The 15,803-nt window shown below is 39.7% G+C and overlaps 1 protein-coding gene across 1 annotated transcript in view; it reads left to right on the plus strand.

Moving 5' to 3' along the window:
* The window catches only part of DAW1 (dynein assembly factor with WD repeats 1), a 312,498-nt gene that overhangs the window by 254,506 nt on the left and 42,189 nt on the right, over positions 1-15,803 (plus strand). Inside the window, exons 19-21 of the mRNA XM_054074522.1 lie at positions 703-742; positions 1,449-1,643; positions 2,206-2,434. The gene's annotated coding sequence lies outside the window, so the exon portion shown is untranslated. The remainder of the gene's footprint in view (positions 1-702; positions 743-1,448; positions 1,644-2,205; positions 2,435-15,803) is intronic.

Raw genomic sequence — 15,803 nt, forward strand, 5'->3', positions numbered from 1 at the left:
TTGCTTTAAATGTGCCTTAGGATCTCAGTCACATATACTACAGTACATCCATGATTTAATTTTTAAACTTGGCTCCTAATAGCCTCATAATTCACTGTTGCTTTTAATTACCATTCATGTCTCCAATAACAAGAAAGTAGGCTCAAAGAAAAAAAAAATCAAACATCAGAACCTGCTTTTGATTTAGAAACGTTCATAGTATTAAAATAGAAATGTTGCTCCTAGTTATGTTGTTTGAATTATACATTAACTCATTTCATCTTGGTTCCATGGTGCTGTTTTGAATTATTTTTTTCAACCATTGATTTTCCTTTACCTGGGAAGGCTGAAATTCCACTTTTAATATTTGAAGCTGTATAATTCATGAATTCATAAAAGTAAAGCACCATATTCTACAAAACCATCTGTGCGGTATTGGCTGTCCACTGACTAGCAAGTGCCGCAGGGATTGTGAATCAGAACATTTCCAAAGGTATCGTAGAAACCTAAGATTCAGAAAAGCAAGTGTAAACCCAAATGTGCTATGGGTAACCATCAGCCAGAAGGTTATCGAAGGTCAAAGGGCATCCTGAGGAAAATACGCATGCAGCTAAAGATTTAATTTCAGTTTATACAAAGCAGTAAACTCATAATAATAATGCTTTGTCAGTCATCCTTTTTTTCTAATCTAAACTGCAGTTGTTGTATCTTGCATTGCTATAGGATCTGGAATGCACTGGAAGAACTCCAGATCCACTGCAGTGTGAGTATAGCCAAGACAATGCATTCGCTGTACAGGAACACTTTGATTTAAACTTTACCAGTTTTTGAGTGGTACACCTGTTTTCAGTACACCCTTTTCTATTTTATAAGTAACAAGAGGCAAGAAAGTCTTTGCTTTGGATTTGTTGCTGCTAGATTTCCCTTCAGCCTGTCTCCCTGCTCTCCTGCTCCGGAGGTGGCTAAAAAACAGCACGGACAATGGCTGGGGAAGGAAGATTCCCACCCATGGGAGTCCCCGTCTCTGCACAATCTGAATCTGTCCTCCCGTGCAACACTGACTGGAGTCATCTCTGGATCAGAGACCCAGCAGAGACTAAACACAGTTGTTTCAATGTCAGTAGTTAATCATGATGAATTAACTAATTAGAAATTAAACTGCTGTCATCACTCTTTTTTTCCTTCCCATTGCAATGACTTCTTTATTCATTTGCAAGAGTTCTGCCTAAGCAGAAAAGAGCAGGATGCAGACGTGTAGCTTGCATGACTACAGAGAGAAGTAGGTGTGGGTATCTATGTATATTTACAAAGACATATGTTTTTAAGTATAGGTGTGTATATATGTACACACACTGAACAGTTGTCACTATAAATACATACTATAAGAAAATCAAATATTTGCACATAAATTTTAAAACATAAGCTCTTGCTGTCCAAAAATCCAAATATCATCTTTTCCTTCAATTTAGAGACAAAAAATCGAGAAAAATGTGGATTTATCGCCATCTGGAGGGTGTGCTCTTTCCCTGCTCATAGTTGGCATTCTGGGCTCCACAGTACAGGATGTGTGTGATATCCCGAGAAGGGTTTAATCCCAGCCACACAGAGAAGTTTCTGGCATTGAAGTTATCATTCAGGGTAATTGGAACCACTTAATTGTGTAGGTATGCTTTTTATATATCTTTGGACCAGAATAAGCAACAGGATTCTTATTTGTTTAGCGTTATGCTCTACAGATGATGTATCTGTGACTTCAAAAGAAACCCTCGTATGTCTTCTCTTGCTTAAGGGGCAGCCAGGAGGGGTGGCATTGGCAGTCGAAGGGGTCAGAATCCAACCTTACTTTTCAGCTTTTTTTCCCTTAAGCTTGCCTTGCAGTTTTAGGACTCTTCTAGGGTTCAGAGTTATAGAGATTGGATTGAAGTTCAATTTCAAAACGAAAAATTACTTCTAAAATTGGACCTGTTTTGTTCACCCCGAGGAGATATAAAAACATGAAATAAAATCCAGCCAAAGCTATTAAATATCCTCAGTCAGGCTGACAGCTCTTCCAGCTTCTCTGTGCTGCCAGGGAACACTCAAGGGAAGAAATGTTTCCTGTAGTAGAAATGATCCAAGTATGAGGTGTAACATTCCTTGGAGTATAGCAAGGATTATCATCCCAGCATGGGCTGCACACGATGGACTCATGATTCTGTGACTCATCTGCCTATGATATGCTTACAGGGACCTCGCTAGTGCTGCCCCGCGAGTGTGCCAGGCTGCTGCGGCCACAGAACTGCTGCAGTCTGGAGAATGTCTGGAAGGGACACAGTCCTCGTCACGTTGAACTCTCCACCCAAATGAAACAGCTTTTTCCATTCATCTGACGCACGACAAAGATCTGCCCTGAGGATGGTTTCACTGAGCATTAAAGACCACCAGTGAGGACCTGCAGACATCCTCTCCTCACCAGGTATGAAACGGGTTGGTGAACTCCAGGAGTCTGATTAATAGAGGCAATACCAGCAAAGCTTGTAAATTCAGACACTGTGCACTCTGAGCTTTTCCTAGTCAAGGAAAGAAATTACTGCCATTTCCCAGAGTAGGCATTAGGCTTTGTGGGCCTGCCAAAACTGCCACTGATGCAGCAAGACACGGGTTAGCAGAAGCACTCAGTCATGCAAGTCAGACAGACGCACCTGCCTGAGCACTTGCTGTCTTGCCAGGGGCTCAAAGCACCCGCAGCTGACAGCAGATATTTCATACAAGAGCCCTAGAGAAGCATACCATAAATAATGCTGCCTATCAGCTACGCGTAGAGCAAGAGAAAGAAAGAGAGAGACGAGGGGCAGCAGCTTTGACAGATGCGCAACCCCCTGGTGCCCCAGTGGAACGGCACAGCCAGACAGGTCTGCCTGAAACAGGCTGCTGGCGTGGGGCAGGGCCTTGGGTCCCTCAGACCAGAGTGAACATCAGCTATCACGGGGCATTGTGGTAATAGGGATCAGTCCAAGAAATAGAGTACATCGGAATCCATTTGTCAGTCTCGTAACCCTTGCCCCTGAGGAAAGTTCTGCTTCATAACCACCAAGTGCACAGTTCTACAGTGATTCTGGTCTCCTGTGCCCCTGCATGGCCACACGAAGAAATACAGGTCTCAGGAGCATCTTTTATGCTCTTTCCTTGTGATAATCACCAGGGTAAATCAACAAAATGAAGCAGGCTGCAATCGTGACAGCAAAATGTGCAGACACAACTTAAAATTAATAATAAAAATTTCTAAATACACATGTGCTCAAGTATATGAGCAAATCCTCCCGTTAGAGTGTTTGTACCATGATATGCTTTTGCTTGGGAATTTTTTTTAATAATCTAACCGTCTAATAACCTCTCATCCTTAAGAAGCAGTTAATTTTGTTTCTGATCATTCCTAAATATGTCTTTACAGTACAAAAAATAATATTTAAAAAATAACATTAGCTGAAGATAACGTTAAGTAAAGCAATGTTACACATTGTTGCATTTTAATTATCCAGAAAAGAGGTGCCAGCAGCTACAGGTGCTGATCAGCTCCTGTGACATAATTACCATGGAACTGTACAGACACCATGGTTTGAAATAAGTTGGCATCTGTTGTTATTCCATCCCCAATAGTCACTGATTTTTCTGGGTTCTGTGACAGCAATGAAGGAAACAGAGGGCTTTTCTTTTTGTGGGCACATGGTTTGCTTTATTCTTTTTTTTTCTAACCAGAGAGAAATCTTGAGAAAGGAAAAAGCCTTTGCTCTCTTTGCCATGGGTAGTGCCTGCCTGCATGTCTTCAGGTGATGCAGATAACTAATTTTCTGTGAACAGGTCCAGATCTTAGATCAAGGTCTCCCATCAGTGAATAGGGAGGATAGCACAAGATTCTTCCCTTTCCTTCTTGCCCACTGCCTTCTCTGCCTGGATACTACTAGGTCAGTATCTAATCAGGAAGCTCAGTTTAACCTCTTGAGCTCAATGGCTGCTCAGCAGACATCATACTATAAATAAGAACGTTAATTCCCACTCTCCCAGACTAAAGCATGTACTGAGCATAAAATCTATCTCAAATGTACTTGTGTTCAATCAAACCTGTTGTCTTGCATTTGTTAGTATTAACACAGAAACTACCAGATATACAGATGTGTAGAAACAATTTCACTGAAAAGGGCCATAGCTGTAAAGAAGTGCCCACACAGGATGTACTCACAGGTATCTTCCCAGTTACAATGAGTACCTGGAATGAGTATGGCTTGAGTTTTCCTGCCCTTTCTTTTTGGTGTGAATGAAGGTAGCAATAGCACCATCCAGCATAGGGGCAAATAACAGCATTGTGGACAGAGCAGCTGCGGACATAATGGTCAGGTTTTGGGGTGGTTTGAAAGTATATAACTGAGATAAGTTCATCAGGTCAATTAGGCAAAGAAGTAATTAACACATCAGAGAATGATACAAGTGGAAATTGCTGGTAGGGAGGAGTTTGTAAGGAATCAGAGGGTTTCACTGTACAGGGTTGTCCCTTGTAGCTATTTGCCTTTATGGAACCACAAGTTTCCCAACAAGGATCTCCCACAGAAGAAAAAAAAATCTTCCTTTTGTAATAGACCTCAAAATAATTCAAGCTGTCTGCCAGCAATTAAAGCCATTACATTAGCAACAGGTGGTGAAGCTAATTTTTTCACATCTGTTATCATTTTCATGAGTCAGTGTGTATTCATAGCAAGAGCTGCACAAACCACAGAACGGGGAGAGTTGGGCTGATGGCTTTTATCCAGACAGCCACTGTGCTCACCCCTGTAGTTGTCTGAGGAGCAGAGCAGAGGAGATGTGAGAATACGTGGTCGGAAGGAAGAGGTTGGATGCCAAAGGGCAAGATGGCAGGGATTTAAAAGACAATTAAGAGATTTCATGGGTTCTTATTAGATTGAAAAAGGAAGGGAAGAATAAAAAAGAAAAAGAAAATTTAAGTTATGTTTAGAGTGTTGCCTTGATACCTCTTTCAGTTTCCTAGACTTTCTGTGTGGCCTGGAGCATGTTTCTTGGCCACTCCAGTTTAGTAAATTTAAAAACCATTACACGTGGCTCAGTGATTCTGGCCAGACCACTGCTTAGAATTGATTTGTCTGAATCCATTTCAAATCCTTCCCTTTATTAACATTTCAGCAGTTTCTTTCCTTTGTAAATTCATGATAGTTATGTGTTACTCAGGATGATTGTATGAAAAATGGTTTGAAACACAATGATTACATATTGAGCAGGTGAGCCTATCTCTGGTTTATGTCACAGCCCATCTGCTAGTTTTAAATAGGCTTCCTGCATCCTGCCATTTCCTCTTCACTGAGTAGGCAGTAAAGAAAACTGCTTGCATCGAGCATCTTCATTCTGTTTGACCTTTCCAGAGTGTCATTTCCCATGCATACTTCAAACATTGCATTTCCTTCTGCAAATATAATTTAAATCTCATTCTATTTTGGCAGCAGTTGCCATTGCAACAAAAGCTGTTCCTTCTTTATCTCGCTAAGATTAGCACAGAGGCAGAGGTATGATATGTCAGCTGGAGATGCTGCCATCTGAGGTAAGCCCAGGGCACACTCTTCAAGGCTGGATCCCACAGAGATAGGAATTGCTGTGACAGTGGGAAAAACAGGTCTTAGCCCTCAGTTTAGCACTGAAGGACATATATACTTGAAATTGGACTGGGATTGGATTAAAAGTTAATATTGAGTTTGATCTAAACACCCTTTATCAGGCTTCCATTAACTTTGAGTACTTAAGATGAAAATATTCTTTCTGCAGGTTTTATATTATAATCCCTCGTTTACACTACTGTGGGTGAATACTTTGCACTACGATGAACAAACCACAAGATGTCAATATAGTGTAGCAGATTCTCACTAAGGTTTTGCTGTTACTACAGCATCATTTGACTGTTGATACAATTAAAACCAGCCTTCTAGAGTGTTATTTGAATAGCTAATTACAAAAACTAGGTCAGATCACATCTTTTGTAGCTGATATATTTAATCAATGCTCCTCATGATGGAGTTTTGATTAAACTCCATCAAAAGTTGGAATTATGTTTTAGAAGGAAAGGCTGACAAAGTGGGGTGTTGGATTGGTGGAGGTGAATTAATTTTTGCCAAAATATTAGAAGTGACCATAAGCAAGAGGCACAACATGGGAATTAATTAACTCTTCACAGTGAGGAGTCAAAACCGCTGGGTGAACTGGTGCCTGTGGTCACTTATAAGAGGCATAATGACTGGGGAGACAAGATGAAAATGGAAAAGTAATATTAAAGAGTTCCACTTTGCCACTTTTAGACACAGATCTTTGTGTGTTATTAAATATAAAATAAATGCCTCAAAAGAGTCAGAGCTAAAGCTGAGGTCTGAATTACAAAGGACATAGAAGCAATTTGGATTTGTACCCCAACAGGGGGTTTGGATCTAAGGAACAAGGGCCTGTTAGAAATAAGAATGAAAGGTTGTCAGGAAAATGACTCCTAGAATTGTGAATATTATCTCTTTGAAGTACGCATTAATGGGTTTTGGCTAAGAATTTTCAAAGTGGTTAAGGACTTAGCTCCCATTGAATGTCAGTGCTTTTTGGACACTTCACTGCCATAGTCTGCTTTGAAAATCCCAGCTTAGAATATTAATTTGAACATATCCTTTCTACTGCTGTAGGAGGGAGCAGATCCATGACAGAGATGAACAAAGACACTACAAAAGAAAATAAGTTTCTTTGTATTACAGTCTTTCTTTATAAATTATTGTACTTTACCTAATCTACTCAGTCAAGTACAAAAGTATATAAAATAGGAGGCTGAGCAGAGAATATTACATTACATGATTTCCTTCACTTGTGTTAATATTGTGGTTTGCACAAAGTGGAGGGCACTGGCTAGCAGATAATAGTATAAAAAAGAAAAATATCATTGGCTACATTTCTTAAAAGGACAAAGGGAAAATGGAGTCTGTTTACACAAAGAGCTGGTTTTCTCAGGTTCCAAACCAGCTGTGACGCCATGCCATCCTTTGAGAGATATTGTATTGGGCAACAGATCAGTGCTGGAGGTCAAAAGAGCAACAGCAAGAGATGCATCTTGTTTCCTGGAGCTCCCTGGAGGCAGATTGTGACAATAGTCAGAAAAACTGCAAAGTCTGTGGGAATATAACCCTTGCTGTTCTTGTGTTTCTCTCTTTTGCATTTCTTTTTCATTTCTCTCATATAGCCTAATAAGAGGAAAGACCCATGCGCGATACTTGTAATGATGAGTAAACTACTACAGATAGGCTTGAAGATTTTCAGGTGATTTTGCATAACAATGATGGCAAATAAAAGTGATACAAAGGCTGGCAAAGAAATACCACTGGTAGTCCTGTGTCAGACCTCACCAACAGAGTCTTGGCCTTTCTGGGGAGATGGGAGAATATCCTTGTTCCCCTTTAGTGGTCTAATGACACTGCGGTATTTAAACATTCTCTTTATCTTTTCTGTCCTCAAAAGAAAACAAGTCTGAGCATTTTCTTTCTTGGAATAAACTGGGCAAAAACTAAAACATTACCAGTGATGTGATGGTATTGAGTTCATTATACAGTGTTTGGGTATTGGGTTTTTTTATTGCTGTTATGCTGAAGACAAGGGAAATAGGTGTGCTGTTAGGAGAATTTAGGTAAATCCTAAGTGAGGTTGCCTAGCAGCTCATTTTGGGAATGAATGCTGAAAAAAAAAAAACCCACACCAGAGCTAGGATGTAAGAGGGTCCCCGGATAATACGTGGTTACCAACAAAAGTTTGTCACTTCCAGATTTTCACCATTACTACCAGCGTAAATAGCAAAAGAGTTTTCAGAACAAAAACAATCTCAAGCCTGTACAAAACCCATGAATTCCTTTCCTGACAAATGCACAGGTTTCACTGTGTGCATCCTGGTCAGCCTGGCACCGACCACATCTGCTTTATCTGCCTCTGACAAACAAACACTGCTTCACAGCAGAGGAAGCACTGAGCCCATAACACCACTTGCTTGGGGTTTAACCAGTTTTATCCAACCTGGACTGTGAGATGATGAGGCTGGGCTTCCTTCTTTTACACTAAGACTGCAACATTCCCAAGACACAGAAACTCTGTTCCTGAGCATTAGTAAAGGGTTTACAACAGAAAAGAAGTAAATGAGAACGATTCTCGACAAAAAACCTAAGCTAGTGTTGTATCTTAATTACCTAATTGTATCCATCCTTGTCTGCTTGCTGCCAGCTTGATGCATACATAACATTTGCTCATCTTTGTCTACAAAAAAGATTTCTCCTTCAGGACGTTGGTCAGTCCCCTCCAAATCTTCTACGGCTGCTCAGTATGTTCTTAATGTTACTACATGAGCATTAGTAGTTTTATTACTATCCTGCCTGGAAACCATTTCTGGATGACAAATTTATTTTCTTGGCTGTGAAGAGAAAGTGGGAGTTGCTGCCATGCTGCATTTACAATCTCAGAGATAACAGGTGTCCATGCAGCCAGGGGATCACACGGAAATCACAAGCAAATATTTGATCAGTATGGATAGCAACAGCCCTAGTGCACTGGTTATCTTAACCACCTCAAATCTCTGGTAGGGAAAGCAGAGCTTTAGGAGGGAAGGATTGGAAGGAAGATGTTACTATGGCTTTGTCTCTTCATTGAGGTACACCAGCCATATGGAAGCAAAGCACAGGATACTGGTGAGAAAATCGAACAGATAAGTAATCAGAAAACACAGTGGATCTACCATCCAGGAGGTTCATTAGTGCTTTGCTGGCTCAGGACCCAGGTCTCTTGCATCATGAAAAATAGAATTTCTGTTGAAGCAATAGTTTATGAAGTAAAGAATTTCCCAACTTTCATGTCCTCTTTACTACAGATCTTAGCTTTGTGACCTTTAGTATTTAACAAGAGTCAGCAATGAGGAAATTAATTTTACTTCTACTATAACCAGCCACTCAAGATTCAAGTCATCTTAGGCTTCCCCTAGCTTGGAGAGTTTGTCCTAAAAGCGTGCTCTTTCAAAACAAAGCATCCACTTGAAATTCAATGGACCACTTCCTTCACAGGTTTTAATGTTTTGGCAGTTCAGCCAAACACAGTTTAGATGTGGGTGGCACTATTCGCTGTGTGAATCATATAAGGAGATTTAGAAGCATATTGTCTTTTAATTGCTAATGTTACCCAAATTGTAACCTTAAGATCTCAGAGGCTTTTTTTCAGCAAAGCTACTTCCGTGACTTTTGTGTCTGTCAACATCTGCAGACTAACTTCACAAGACTGTGAAGGTAACTCAAAGATCCTTTAATATAGCTATGTCAGGGATACTTAGTTCACTTACTTTCACCTTCTTAGTCTAAGGTATATTCTGAGTACCTACAGTTAGAACTGATTATTCTGATAATGTATTATTAATATCCTTGCTTAAAAATGACATTTTTCTTGTTTTTTACTTCTTCCTGTTAAAAATGGCTTTGCTTTGAGAAGCTTGAATCCGCAGTCCCTTGCTGCTACTGCAGTCGTTGCTAGCTGCACAGCAAAGAGCTGAAGCATTATTATTTGGCCAATCTTACAGTTCCTGCCAGTCACACAACATTGAAGTATGTAGGAATGTACACTTGCCAGTCTAGCAAGGAGGGATGTAAGCCAAGATGCTGCTGCAAAGGGTAGAAGAGCTGTAACGGGTGCTGCCTCTCTGCCACTGTCTACACTGAGAAGTAGAGGATGCACAAGGATAACAAGCATTTTTACTCTTATCTGCCAACTGTATATACAAAATACCATATACACAGTATTTCAATTCTTGCCACAGTTTCAAGCAGCTAATGAAAGTTAGGGAGAATGGGGGTTTGTGGGTTCTTTTGAAACATAGCACTTCCTTTGCAACGTGACGATTGTACTGCAGTAACACAGCACTGTGACCCGAGCGCATACCACCTTGTCCTCGTGATCATAAGAAATATCATCAAAAATTGAATGCATCATTCAGAACGCTGCCAGACTTGGTGTCATTGACCATGAGTCACAACTCTGATAATGCAGTATAAGATATTGAATCATATCCTCAACTTATGATTCATTAGGGGATATAAATGCCACAAGTGGGCTTCTGGACTCTTTTCCAATGTATATATGAGTTCAGATACCCTTCCAAAACAAGTGACTAAGAGCCATAAATCCAGCTCACCTCAACCACTAATAATGCCCAGAAAGATTATGCTTTAGCTTTTCTGGCAAGGGCAAGGTAATAAACATTCTAGTACACACTGCCCCTCACCCCTCAGATCTCCTCCCTGTTTTAAAATGAAATTTTCAGCATCTCCAGGGGGATACAGCTTCAGGCAAAGACAGGTAAAATTACCTTACAGCTTTCCTTAACCAGTGTGGCAAGACTCCACTTCTTGAGGCACAGACTGCAAATAATTGCATTTGTGGAAAAGGTAATGGGAGAATGCAAGTGATCTGCCCTACATCTGCTCCAAAGGGAACATGCAGAGTATGGCCTGAAGAAAAGATAACTTCTGCAGAGCAGATCGGACAGAGCATGCTGCGTGCATGGTCAAAGGCCTTCATATCTTGGGAGTAAAATACTATCTGCTGGCAAGCAAACTTTGCCTGTCTAGTACAATGTCTCTTTCAGAACAATATTTCTAAGTTTTCTTTATCAGTTCACGCCAACACACTCTGTCTCCCACTAGGTAAAGTAATTTATAGTTTGGAGTTGGTGGAACCAAAATTTTGAACGGGTGCTCGCTTATTGAAGCTCAACATCTTTTGAGTCCATGTCCAACACTAGATAAATTAAAAATTATTGGGTCTGCCACTGTCACTGAAAACCATCTGCTGGGCAAACTGTACTCGTAACTACTCTGTGCAGTTCCTGTGAGCTGCATTGGTTTTATTTAAATTTATTTATTTTTCAGTAAACTCTTAGAGTACTGTATACCCTTGCAACATAGATTCCCACATTGCTGTTCCCTCTTTTTGCAGTTCCAATAATTATTGAATTACTCCACCCTGTATACTCATGCAGAGTACAATCATCCTCCTAATTTCAGCCAGTCATTTTGACAGAACAATTCATCAAACAGCAAAAAATCAGAAGGTCCAAACGCTAAAAGTGTACACTCACATCTAGAATGACGTCACCTGTACATACCAACAAGTTACAATGAACATTTATAAGCATGGGAGATGTTACTTGAGTTCGGAAACTCACACTTCGTAACATATAACACTCCAAATACGATAGTTGCAGAGTAGTTTAAGTGGCCTCAGCACTGTTGCATTATAGCAACGTGGGCTTTTTTTAGAAATGGTAGTTGATTTTGAGCATATTTAAATACTGACATATAAATACAGAGATACTTTAGAAGAAATCTGAGCAAAATCATGTGGGATCTTGATTGTGAAGTAAAGGAGAATTATTGCCAAAAGAAGAATTGTTTTTTTAATTCTATGACTACTATTAATAATCTCTTCTGTGCATCTGGTTACATCATTATGTGACATTAATTGGTTGTTAATACCCATTAATTAAACACAGTAGTTGATATAAATAGCTAAAGCCACTGGATGCAAATGTGATTAATGGCTAAACCTTGAAGTTGCAGTTACTGCTTCTATTACAACTGATTGCAAGACATAATTTGACTGGCTTTACAACAGTTACTCTAGATCTACACACATGGATGTGAATGGGGAGTCAAGCACAGCAAATACTAAGCACAGCTTAAACAAACAAAACTAAATAAACCTAACAGACATCTCCAAAACATCTCCAGTATGAAGATTAATGGGGAGAGCTGCTTGAATCAAAGCGAAACTTCATTTCAGCCCAACCAGCACATTTCATGTTATCAAACTACATGTGATTTGTGATCATTCTAAACATGTGAGTAGAGATACAATGAGATTTTATAGTATGTATTAACAAGGAGAAAACAAATTCATAGGTGGAAGCATCAAAGCAGCTTAGAAAGGAAAGCATGAATACATTTGCTTTTGAACTACTGCAGACAGAACAATCTGTCAGTCCCTGTCACATACTCCCTGGCTGCAGCGCAGCAGGCGCTGGGCTCCTATCAGATATGATATTCTATGAGAAACTGCAAAGATAATGGAATTGCCAGAAAATCTGTGTAACAAGAGGTTTCAGCACGAGGAGGCTGGCTAATCACTGTGTCATGTGCAGGATCTGAATGCTAAGGATCATAGTACACTCGCAAAAAGTTAGCATCAGCTCCTAGAGGAATTTGAGGACTACAGGGACAGATTGATAATGAGCTCACATCAGCTGAGTGCAGCTCCAGGAAGCACACCAATGTGAAGCAAAAAATGTCATTTAAGGAGCAGACTTTTACTGGTATAAAATAGGTGAGCCTGAGCAGGGTATCAAAGCTCAGAGGAAAACTCCTTGAAAAGGAAGGGAGATGAAGGCATTTCTGTCTCTGAATAATGTTCTGAAAACACACCAGGAAGATAATCGCATCAAAGCTGATTTAATGAGAGCTGGAGATGTGCATGAAGGGTCCTGGTAGAACAGCCCTTCCCTGGAGCCAAGCGCAGCGCTGCCAGATTTGGAGCCAGATTTGGGAGCCAGGTTGGAAATTATGGCAAAGTTTAGCATGTCTGAGAGCAGCACATCAAAGGAATTTAGTAATTAATGTCATTACTTCTCCTCACAATATAAGCAATAAATGTTCAGTTGCTTTTCCAGGAGTCTTACCTGCAATTTGCTCAGTGAAATGCTGACCTCTAAATAACTGTCAGAAAGAGCTTTCTAACGATATCTCAAAGGACTGAATGGCTGGTGAATGGCGGCTGGTTTAGGCAGTCCTTCCACAGCACTGACAGATGATATAGTCTATTTCAGAAGAGAAAAAAAAATTAGAGTGAAATATTGAGGCTCCAAGAGGCTTGAGCTAAAGTTACACCCATTTATCAGTTAGTTTTACAACATTATGCAGCACTTAAAATACAGAGCTCCAGTTCAAGATAAAAAAAAAAAAAAGTGTAAAATTGCAGTCAACAGGTGAGAGCAAGTGAGGTGGAGGTGAAGCTTGTGGGTGGCCCTTCTCCTGCTGTTTTCGCCTTCATGAAGTAGATGGTCTGGGTCTAACGCAATGCTGCCGATTCCATTAATGGCAGCAGACACCCAGTAATGTCCTGCACACCATGGGGTTCCTTTCCTACCTCCTCTTCGTTAATTTACTGTTCCAGTTCGGTTAATTAACATTATTTTTCTGAGAAGAAGAGACTAGGGAAAATTTCTTGCACTATGTTGCATATTTTCTTACGTTTCATCCGATGTTTATACCCATGTACCAGCAGAACTATGATTCTCATTTTCAGTGAGCATAATGGGATTTCAGCCAACTTGCATTTGATCTAGACATTTTTATGTGCCTTCCCAAAAGTATTAGGAATATGGCAAACACCCCCCCCAAATCACTGTTTTCAATATTTACAATGTGTTCTGGTATAAAGTATGTCTGTGAAGGCTTCAGCTAAGCTTCGCTCTCCGGCATACACCCAATTTTAAACAAATTTAAGCTCAGGCTATCAAGACAGAGTTAAGCAGATGAGAACCCTTGGCTCAGGTCATGTCAAGGCACAGGCTGTGCAGCGATACAAAATATACTGAAAGAAAAACCAAAGTGCAGAATTTTATGCACAAGTCTGAGCCCTGCTGTTATGTCTGTGAAAGTTAGAAGACAGCCAGGTGGGATAGCACTTGTCCCTTGCACTTTTAAACATTTCGCTTTGCTTACTTTTAAATTAGCTACTTCATTTCAAAGGATACATAGACGCAATTATAAATTAGATTTATTTTGCACCTCTAAACCTGGCAGAGCAATTCTCAGTTTCAGCATTGACAGGTTCTTTTTTTTTTAACAAAAAAAATTCACTGCAAATGATTTAATATGACCTGAGATAACAGTGTAAGACAGTGAAATTGGCTTTAAAAAACACCGCAGTGTAGCATTCTGTCTCCCCAAAAAATTACATCAGGATGTATTTTACAGACTTGGTTTATAAAATCATTCTGGTAATGGTTATATGTACAAGAATTGTCAAACTTAGTGTTACTAGAGGTCAATTTTCATGGTCTCACTTAATACAAGTGTAAAATATAGGTGACAAATTTCATTGAAGCCTGACAGTTTTAGATGTGCAGTAGATGTACTATCAAAAGGATGTCTTAAGCTAGAAGTAACATTTTTAACATTTCTCAGCTGAATACATATCCTTCACAATGTTTTGATCTTTTTTGTAACAGGACATGAAAAATATACACCAGGAAGGTGTCTCCTGCTCTAACAAGCTATTTCCTATGAGCCAAACATTTTAAAGGCTGCATTCTTTGTTATTTTGAATCTCAATGCAGTGATAGGAACAAGCCTCAAGAGAGTTCTGGCAGGCCTCAGGACAAAGAAAATTTCAAGAAACTATAAAATTCCACAGTTTCCTATGTTATTAGTTCTAAGCTCTCCTTTTTTTCCCCCTCTCGCATTATCTTCTGCCCTGGCAAATGTTCATGTGATCTCATTCAGATCCTAGTAGTTGGTAAGGACGGGCTCAGCTCTACCTGTATTAATCTTCATGATGGTGTTTTAGTTACCCACAGAATCACGAAATCTGCTAAATTCTCAGATAAAGGTGATCTGAATAGTTGGCCTCGTTTAGTACTCACATGTCATAACTGCATAAGTTCTCCAAGAACTTTGAAAATACTAATGGTGAGTAGATAACGTCCCTTTGAGCCTCTAGTCTGAGCCATTGGATGAGGCTAAGGGATACTGCTACTAAAGCTGGTAGCAGAGATCTCCAGATGTGGTTCAGTAACCTCATCTCTATTGTATGGAAGATATATGTACATACCTATATATTTTATATATATATATATATATATATAATAAATATATATGTTATATATTATATATATATATATATATATATATAAAATTCTTGACACAATGAATTGCCTGTCTTATTCTGAGCGATTATCCTTTGCACAATAATACCTTTCCTGCAAAAGTTTAGTATGGGAGTGAAGAGTGTATTTCCAGGGACAGTTGAGGTTTGATATTTTGCCTCATAGCTAGGTGGAAATGATGCTGGTGCCCAAATTCTATCATCTTTTAAAAAGTTCTAAGGAGAGAGAGAGATGCAAAATCAGTTGCCCAGCAGCATAGTACCCTGCTGTAGCCCACATATGATGTCACTGCTAGCAAACTGCAATTTTCCTATTTTGTGTGTATGTAACATTTTTTCATCTCCTCTCTCTGTGAATATATTACAGAAATATGAGGGAAGATTTTGATTCTATTAAAACAAAATGAAATATCTCAATTTGTACTGAGGGAAAATTACATCAGCAACAAAGTATTTTACTGGCTGGTCAATCAAACCTTTACAGTCCATAAGCATCTGCAAAGGCTCATGACACCCCGAGAAAGGAGCTCTCTTTTTACCGGTGATCATTAGGAAGGATCTTAAGACACAGACTCAGCAGACATTTTTCTTACCTGCCCTGCCTATGTGGATATTGCAGTTGAGTCAATTAAAATTCAGTTGCTTTGGAGACGGAGAGGCTGAAATGTTGTTATCTACACAGGGGGACAGAAAGGACTAAGGAGCTATACTTCACATGCCCTGGGCAGTCAAACTTACTTTCCATCTGGCTAATGGAAATTAGACAGGAAAGGACAAGGAAGGGTGTTTCTATCTTGAAAGAAAAAGGGAATACAGTGAGTACCTTCCGAAGAGGCACGTGACTCAGTGAAGACTTC

This window comes from Cuculus canorus, chromosome 9 (genome assembly GCF_017976375.1).
Source record: "Cuculus canorus isolate bCucCan1 chromosome 9, bCucCan1.pri, whole genome shotgun sequence".
Lineage (NCBI taxonomy): Eukaryota > Metazoa > Chordata > Aves > Cuculiformes > Cuculidae > Cuculus > Cuculus canorus.